The 8,460-nt window shown below is 41.2% G+C and overlaps 1 pseudogene; it reads left to right on the top strand.

Moving 5' to 3' along the window:
• Window positions 1-497: 497 nt before the first annotated feature.
• LOC149315744 (uncharacterized) lies at window positions 498-2,123 on the top strand (annotated as a pseudogene).
• The last annotated feature ends 6,337 nt before the right edge of the window (window positions 2,124-8,460 follow it).

The following is an 8,460-nucleotide window of genomic DNA, read 5'->3' as shown; positions in this document are numbered from 1 at the left end:
ACCTAAAAGGTTCCAGGAAGCCCTAGAGGGTTTTATGGTTGGAAATGACGGCGATTCTGTCGACACCCTGGTTGATACCTGGAAGAAAGACCTAACCAGGGCTATAGACAGCATCACTCCCGAGCGTCCTCTCCGGCTTGCTTCAAATAAAAAACTCAAGATCTTTGGAAAATGAAGCAAGCTGTGCGACGACTAGAGCGCCGCAGGCGGAAACACCGACGCTTATCTGACAAGACGCTCTTAGGAAACCTTTTAGTTTCCTATAGAGTAGCAATTGATGCAGCAAAGAACTTGTTCTATGCTGCATGTATTGCATCCGCAGAGTCTCGTCCAGCAGAGCTATTCAGAGTGGTCAGAGAGCTAATCCAACTGCCCCCCCCACCCTGAACATATTACTAGAACCAACAACGGCCTGATGTGATGCATTCAATGACTTCTTTGCCGATAAGATCTCTCAGATAAGGGTCGATCTAGATGCCGGCATTAAAACAGAGACTATGAGAGAGGTATCCAGTAACTCCATGGACTGCGTTAGACTGGATCGTTTTGAGCTTGTGAGTACCAATGAAGTGGACAAGCTCCTTGGATGTGTAAGGAGGATGACTTGCCCCCTCGATCTCTGCCCGTCTTGGCTGACCGTTCAGGGAGGAGATGCTGTAACATCACTGCTTCAGACTATAATAAATGCATCCCTTAGAGAGGGGAAATTTCCATCAGCACTTAAGCATGCAGTGGTTAAGCCACTCTTATAGAAACCCTCTCTAGATCCCCTGATAAGGAACAACTATAGGCTAGTCTCTTTACTACCATTTTTGGGCAAAGTGATTGAGAGGGCAGTCGCCTTCCAACTCCAGGCTGTCTTGGATGAAGCCGATTATATGGACCCATTTCAAACTGGCTTTAGGGCGGGATACGGAGTTGAAACTGCCATGGTCGCCCTAGTCAATGATCTGATGGTCTGGACATCGACAGGGGAAGTGTGGCCCTGTTGGTGCTCTTAGACATCTCAGCAGCATTCGATACCATTGACCATGGTATCCTGGAGTGCCTGAGGGAGCTAGGTATTGGGGGCACTGTGCTCCAGTGGTTCCGTTCCTATCTCTCGGGCAGATTCCAAATGGTGATGCCGGGGGACAGCTGTTCTCGCAAAAGGGAACTGACATCTGGTGTCCCTCAGGGCACTATTCTGTCCCCCATGCTTTTTAACATTTACATGAAGTCGCTGGGAGAAATCATCTGGAGATATGGGGCGCGGTGTTATCAATATGCCGATGACACTCAATTTCACTTCTCTATGTCTCCGACTGCTGCAGTGACTAGGGATGGCATCTCTCCTCTGAATGCTTGCCTTGAGTCTGTAATGGGCTGGACGAGGGAAAACAAACTCAAGCTGAATCCAGAGAAAACAGAGGTACTCGTGATAGGCACCCCAAGTCCAGACAGGGAAATTTGTCACCCAGTCCTGGACGGGGTCACACTTCCCCTAAAGGACAAAGTTCGCAGTTTGGGAGTACTCCTGGACTCATCCCTACAGTTATCATCTCAAGTAGATGTGATGGCCAGGAGTGCTTGGTACCAGCTTCAGTTGATACGCCAACTGCGCCCCTGTCTGGACCGAAAGGACCTTGAAACTGTAGTACACGCACTGGTAACTTCTCGTTTAGATTACTGTAATGCGCTCTACATGGGGCTACCTTTGTACCAAGTTTAGAAGCTTCAGCTAGTCCAAAATGCCGCAGCCAGATTGGTCACTGGTACCTCAAGGTCAGACCACATAACACCTGTACTAAAATCCTTACACTGGCTGTCAATTAGCTTCCGGGCACAATACAAAGTGTTGGTGATCACCTTTAAAGCCCTATATGGCTTGGGCCCGAGTTACTTAAGGGAACGCCTCTCCAGACATAATCCGCCCCGCACTCTCAGAACATCTGGGAAGAACCTACTTGAACACCCCAAGGTGAGATTAACATCTACTCACCAGAGAGCATTCTTGGCTAGGGCCCCAATGATTTGGAACAACCTTCCGGAAGAGCTTCGACTCATTCCCACCTTGGACGCCTTCAAAAAGGCGCTGAAAACATACCTCTTCCGGCAAGCATACCCTCCTGATCTTTTATAGATTCAACAAGTTTGCTACCTCCTGATTAGGAGTCTACCTCAGGCTGTGATAAATTTTTATATTGTACCAATTGTTTTTAGATGAGATATGTTTTATATTGTGATTTTAAATAACTGTTATTAGTATCATTGTGTTTGTATAATTATGTTGTAATCCCACCTCGATCCATCGGGAGAGGTGGGACAATATAAATAAAACTTATTATTATTATTATTATTATTAGTTTGTTTCACCCATTCTTTCTTTTGTTTTTTTACAAAAACTAAAATAAAAGTCATACATTGGGGATGGTTTCACATTAAGCTTTTATGTTATAATTTTCCTTCGTCATTTTGAATTTTACAGGGGCTTCACAAGCTGTTAAGAGGTGATATGAAAGCCCTGTTTAAATATTTCAAGGGATGTCACATTGAGGAGGGAGCAAGCTTGTTTTCTGCTGCTCCAGAGACTAGGACTCGGAACAATGGATGCAAGCTACAGGAAAAGAGATTCCACCTCGACATTAGGAAGAACTTCCTGACAGTAAGGGCTGTCCAATAGTGGAACACACTCCCTCGGAGTGTAGTGGAATCTCCCTCCTTGGAGGTCTTTAAACAGAGGTTGGATGACCATTTGTCGGGGATGCTTTGATTTGGATTTCCTGCATGGCAGGGGGTTGGACTGGATGGCCCTTGTGGTCTCTTCCAACTCTATTATTCTATGATTCTATGTTCCACTCACAACATTTCCTCACTGTTCCACTACTTTTACCCTTTTCCTGCTGAGGGAAATCTATTGAAGAGACAAAGGATGGAACAGCTGCTTGTTTGTGTATATGCCTTCTTTAAAGTCAACTGTCGACTTATGGCAACCCTATAAATTTCATAAATTTTCTTAAGCAAGGAATATTTAGAGGTGGTTTTGCCAGTTCCATCCTTGAAATATGGCCTACAGCACTTGGTATTCATTGGTGGTTTCCCATCCAAGTACTAACCATGGTGGACCTTGCTTAGTTTCCAAAATCAGATGGGATCTGGTGGCTTTAGGGTATCTCAGACCTATATGGCTGTTTAGTGCCATCTAACTGCCAGAAGGAGGATCAGTCTAACTGAAAGATACCAAGAATTAAAGAATTCTGAGCAAAAGAACTTGTTTTTATAACAGTCATACCTTGGTGTCCACTGTGGTTTGGGTCCAGAAGCCCCCGTGGATACCAAAATCCATGGATGTTCAAATCTCATTAAATACATAGATAGTAAAATGGTGCCCCTTATATAAAATGGCAAATCTATGTTTTCTTTGCTTAATTTATATTTTAAAAAATATTTTCAAGCTGTTGATGTTTGAATCCATTTGAACTCATCAGTTTTCCTTTCCAAAATCTATTACATTCCCCCCCCCCCACACACACACACATTTTTTTTTAATTTCAGATGATTGATTAGGATGGAGGTAGGGGAGTCATTTTGTTGCTGGTAGTCAAAAATCCTTGGTGATCTAGAGCAAATCCAGAAATCTACCAATGGATCCAGATCCATATTCTGCAAGCATTTTTTTCTGACAGATTCCCACATTTCTCAGGCAACACTTTATTGATAGTCTCCCGCCACATTTCCTGGGCCTTTCCATCTTTTTATTTTATGCTCTTTCACTTTCTGCTGTCAATTCCCACTTCTTCTAACACACAACAAACTTTAGAAGATAAAAATGAACAGTTAACAGTATATAACATGTCCTTTGTCTTTATTTCAATCTTTCTTTTTTAATGTTTTACCACTATCTGGATCATCCATGAATTCAGCAAGCCTTGTCGTCCCCCCCCCCCCCCCAGCTCTTTCTTGCAGAACGTGGGATGTTTTCTTCCTAAGGAAAAGGACAAGAGGGTACCCCATGAGTGGAATACACAATTATGTATTTTAATACTTTTCCTTTCATAACTTTCAGTATCCTTCAATACATCTCTATGAACCAACATCTGTTACTTGAGGCACTGGCAGCCATTCTTGTCATTCAACGAAAAAGTGCTGTTACCACCTACTGAACCAATTATGTAATCCTTTGAACTATTTTTTGTCCTCTGTATGCAGGTTGTCAGAGAAATTTTGGGGCAAGCAAATCATCCCTTTATCTTTTTCCTCTCCACAGTTTTAGATGATTTTCATTGAACAGTCATACTTGACTTTTTAAGACTATCTTAAAGAGGCAGGTATACTGGAATATGTCTTAACCTGCTGAAGATACAGTCAACATGATGGACAGGTTATCATTTATGAAATCCACTTTACTGTTGCTTTTCATATATTAACTATTCATCAATAGTATATTCAACATTTTAAAATAACCCTGTCTACAGACAACCAAGAACCATAGAACTATAGACCTATGAGATTATCACACAGAGGTTTACCATCCTTAAAACGTGGTTAGATCATCTCTAAAGTGCAAGGGTGTGATCGCCAGTTATTCTTGTCTCCCTTTATGAAATTGTCATGGAGGCATCTCATCATTAAAGCACTTGCGGAGCTACCATTTCTCTGCATAATGGGAATACATAGCGCTGACCTTATGTATTAGGGTTTGGGAGCATGCAGTTACTGCACACTCCCAAATTCTAAAATCACCATCGCCAAGCCACAAAGCGCCCATTTGTACCAGGCCTAAGTGCTCACCAACAATTTAATTGTATGTTCTATATGTTTACCTCATACCAGTGTCTAGTTGATTGTTCAGTAGTTGCTTATGTCTCCTCTTTCCCTCTGTTTGAAGACAAACTACAGGACAACAATTACCCATCTGCAATTCATGAAGATTTTACCTGTTCTCTTAAGGATTATAAACAGAGGCCTTAATATTATAGCTGTATAGTCCTTTAATACACTGACATGCAGTTCATGTGGCCCTGGAATCTTGAATTTGTTTGACATACCTAGGTATTCTCATATTACTTTTCTATCTGTTTAGGGTTGCAGGCCCCGTGCTGCATCATTTCTTCTATTATCATCAGGTGAAATACTTTTCTTTTTGTAGAAGAGAGAGGAAAAGTAGGTGCTGTGCAGTTCAACCTTCTTGCTATCCCTCATTAACATTTTCCTATCTTCTGCATACAATGAACCTATCGCTTCCTTCTTTTCTCTCTTGCTTCAGTACTTACTCCAAACTGCACTCCTATTTTTATTATTTTTAACTAGTCCTACAATCCTGAAATCATTCTGCGTTTTATCATTTCTGACAATACCCTTACAAAAACTGACTTCTCCTTCCTTTTCTACTTTTGTGATCCCCCCACACTTCTTCTGTACTTTTTTAATGCTTATTTTAAATTTCATCTTATTTGAAAGCTCCTTATGCAGCCTTTTCAGTTTCTTTTAAATGCCTTGCTCTTTTACTGGTCTGCATGTTCTCACTCTGTCTGCTTAGAGTGAGTTACATGGTTTGGTGACAGGGACCTATGGAGCTACTTCTGAACAGTTATTGGATAAATATCCATCGCCAATTGACTGATACATGACCCACAGGTACCACATATGTTAGCTAATGACCAGTCAGTTAATTATAGACTAGATGACATGTTTATAAGGGTGAACTTTAGAGTTCTATTAGAGAATGGACAGATGAACTATACTGATGCCCTCTGGGTAGATTTCACCCAGCCTCTTCTGCCTCTGTGGACCCATTACATGGTAATTAGGGCGATTTTTAAGTAGGATGCAAAGAGTTAAATGACTACCCTTATTATTGCTTCATTTGTCACTGTGGTAAGTGCTGCTGTGGTGGGGAAAACTGGAAGAGAAGATCAAGGAGAGGGAGGAAAAGAAAGCAAGAGTTGAAGAGAAAAGGAGTGCATGAAAAGGGAGAGAGGCTTCTTGCAACTTGATCCTGTTCTCCCTGAATTTGATCTTTTGTTAAGAACCTACAGCTGGCACACTGTCTCCAAGGCATAGAATGAAAGGACACTTTTAAGAAGATTGATATGAAGACATACATAATGGTGCTGACTTAGAATACCATCCCACTCCTGCCCAGTTATGGATGGATTTAGCATGTCAGCAAGTTCAAAAGTAACTTGCCAAGCTCTGGTGCAAGAGAAGTGTTGCTCTTTTACTTTTTGTGTTGTACTATTGGTTTTCTCTCCTCCCCCCACTCTTTCTTCATAAAAAAACCACCCAACTTAACGAGGAAGACACCCATGTGATTAAAAAACAAAGCAAAAGAATGGGAAGGTGGGTGGAAATATGGTCATTTTAATCTTCTCCACAGACCTCAAGTAGCTGGCAAATTACAGATCCCAATCAAGACATGAGTCAATCTGTTTTAGTGATGAGTTGAAACGGCCTCACAATTTCACAACTCCCTTCTTGGGTGCTGAAAATGAGATAAAGGATTTTGGTGAATTTCTGGTGAGGTGCAGGAAAAGGGACCTTTAGCAGTAAGGGCAGAAGCAGCTGCACCATCTCCTTAATGGCTGATGGGAAGAATCCATGGCTATAGGAAGGTGTGTCACTGCTATAGCAAGATGGATAGAAACTTATAAAACAGTTTTGGCAGTTTGGGTCACTGTCCAGTTCCCCAGATTTCAAGCTGAAAGAACTGCAATAGAGAATGTTTAATTCAGTTACCTCTACCATTATCAGTATAAATGACTGAGCTCTGGACATAATGTCTTCTCACTTATCAATAAATCTTCAGTGGTGGCTTCCATATCATGAAATAGAGAATTTGCTTTGGTTTTAATCTGAGCTTTACTAGAGATATCCAACATGCTAAAACCTATCCTCCAAATAAGTGCACACCTGGGATAACTACTTTAAAATTTGGGCCAACATTGGAACAAATTCATCAATGCTACCTGACACTGCTGCATGTCTGTATACTCAGCTCCCTGTTCTGGGTGCTCCTGCTACCTGCCACAGCTTTCTGGTGTGTGTGTGGGGGGGTATTAGGGTTAATAAGGTCTGCATTGTTATACTCACTAATTGCTAGTTTCCATGTTACTTTACAGGAGTTACTTATAGGAGTTACTTATAGGAGTTTCGGTATAGTATATGTTTTATAGTGATTTCCTATTTATTAATTATTCATATTTATTTATTATTCCACACTTTCTCTCTTTCTGTATCACTTTAACCTGCAGCCATTTAACTCTTCTCTCTCTGTCCTCCACTGGGCCATGGACAGCCAGCCCTCTGTATCCACATATTCTGCATCCACAGATTCAACTATCCACAGCTTGAAAATATTCCATCACACCCCCCCCCCCCACAAGCCTTGATTTTGCAATTTTATATAAGGGACATGAATTTACTAAGCCACTGTATATAATGGGACTTGAGCATCCACAGATTTTTGTATCCACAGGGAGTCCTGGAACTAAACCACAATAGATACCAAGGGACCTTTGTAATGTATTTGTTTATGCTCAAGTAATTTGTGCATAAAGCTACCTTTATGCATTTTGTTTGTTTCTTATCTGTGTTGGTCAGGTGTTGGTCAGCGATGATGAAAGTTGGAATCCAGCAACATCTGGAGGACCACAAATATGCCAGTCTGATTGGCTGAGAGATCCAGTGCTATCTCTTAAATGGCCATTTTAGATGTGCAATAGGAACAGGGGGAAACGTTTTCTTCAGTGAGGGTTGCCTTACATCTAATATTTTTATTTACCAAGGCTTTAAACTCCATTCTTATTGTCCCCCCTACTGTGATTGTTTTCAGAAGTACCTTTCACAGTTTTGTTGTGTGTCTGCACATCACCAGCATATAGGATAGAAACATTCTAGACAAGCTAACCTAGTGAGGTTCACCATCAGCTACATAAAGACTTGGGGGGGGGGGGCTCTCTCTCCCTTTTTCAAACATTGTTTGTGTCACACATCTTCACTGTGCCTATCTGTCGGGAGTGTGATGTCTTCATATTAACATCCAAAGCTAACATCTGGATCAGCTGAGTATCTTGCAGGCATGTGAAAAACTGATGGATGATTTCTTAAATTTACATTCTACTATCAAGTCTTTAGAGTTACAATCCTGGTTTAGAATCAATTACAGTGCAGTGTTAAATATACAACATTCAATCACATTCAGTGTGCAATGTTCTGAATTGGTTGCTGTAAAGGAAACACATTAAAGAGAAGATAACAGGGTTTGTTTAGATATACACATTCCATCTTTACAGCTTTCTATATTTGTATGTCTTTTCTCTCTCTCTTGAATTGCTTTGTCATCATGACCGAAAAAAATTGTATCATGAACTTTTGGGAGGGAGAAAATACCCCCAACGTTCTTTCCTAAAAGCATCTGTATTGGAAGAAAACACAGTGGCGTTACAGGCAAAAAACTTGATTGTTCTTGTAACATCAGAA

The sequence above is a fragment of the Sceloporus occidentalis genome, unplaced genomic scaffold (assembly GCF_023333645.1).
Source record: "Sceloporus occidentalis isolate IW3139 unplaced genomic scaffold, rSceOcc1.0.p SCAF_3, whole genome shotgun sequence".
Lineage (NCBI taxonomy): Eukaryota > Metazoa > Chordata > Lepidosauria > Squamata > Phrynosomatidae > Sceloporus > Sceloporus occidentalis.
This window is presented reverse-complemented; position numbering and strand designations above follow the sequence as displayed.